At 43.6% G+C, this 1,015-nt stretch overlaps 1 protein-coding gene across 1 annotated transcript in view; it reads right to left on the bottom strand.

The window, feature by feature from the left end:
• BGN (biglycan) overlaps positions 1-1,015 on the bottom strand; it is a 66,963-nt gene that overhangs the window by 26,769 nt on the left and 39,179 nt on the right. The window lies entirely within an intron of this gene.

Consider the following 1,015-nt stretch of genomic DNA (forward strand, 5'->3'; position numbering starts at 1 on the left):
CACCCCCTACCCACCATTGCCGTGCAATTTTGCCAACATACACCAACGACTTCTAATTGCTTATGAAGGGCGCGATAGCCATCGTGAGACTTATAACCGGCAACGTTCTGTAAATTGCGCGCGCTCTTCGATTGCAGATTTCTATTTATACCTTTAAGATATTTTGGACAAATCTAAACAAAGTGTCGAGAAACTGGAATATTTGTGCCCTCCCGTTACCCTGAGGAGAACTATGGGGAAAAGCTCTGACCCCATAGTTCTCCTTTAATATATTTCAGAGTCCATGTTCTTTAGCGCTGACATGTCGAGCTTTTAGTTTTTCCATTCTCAGGTCATCTTTGTTTTTTTTGCGATACTTTGCCAAGAGCTTTGACAGTATCGTATTTCAGAGATAAGTTCCCGAGGTCAAAAGAAAGTCATCTAATATATCAAAACTGGAGCAAAGGTAAAATACGGGCAGTGATTGTAATGTTATGTGCTTTGGTGTTTGCTACAGTGTATCAATGATTGTTGGCAATGGGCTGTAAATGATACAGAAGGGCCGGAAATAAGGGGGCTTTATAGATCCATTGAATGAAAAGAAACAGTAATATGAGATCACAACCTGCCATCTTTCTTTAAAGGAGAACTATGGGGTTAAGGCTTTCCCCCATAGTTCTCCTCAGGGTAACAGGAGGACACAAACTAACGTCCTCCCGTCACCCAAAGCTCAGTATATAGGGAGCTACAGCTCGCGGTATACATTTCTTTTAGTTTCGGATAGAGTAAGGAACGGTTCTAACCAATCTGTGTCCCATTGAAGAGATTTCCCTTCACTTCCTGTCTGATAGCCGCAACAGGAAGTGAGAGGGAAATCCCTGGTGGTCATCAGGCTCATCGGAACTAGCGTCCCCATTGGAAGATTTTCCATCTATTCCTGTTCTGATGACAACCCAAAATGTGGGATTTTCTTTTCTTTTACTTTCAGTGGTAACGGTCTCCATGACACGTAGTGGGGGGGGGGGGGGGGGGCGAT

The sequence above is a fragment of the Nanorana parkeri genome, unplaced genomic scaffold (genome assembly GCF_000935625.1).
Source record: "Nanorana parkeri isolate BGI_ZX_2015 unplaced genomic scaffold, ASM93562v1 scaffold1461, whole genome shotgun sequence".
In the NCBI taxonomy this organism is placed as follows: Eukaryota; Metazoa; Chordata; class Amphibia; order Anura; family Dicroglossidae; genus Nanorana; species Nanorana parkeri.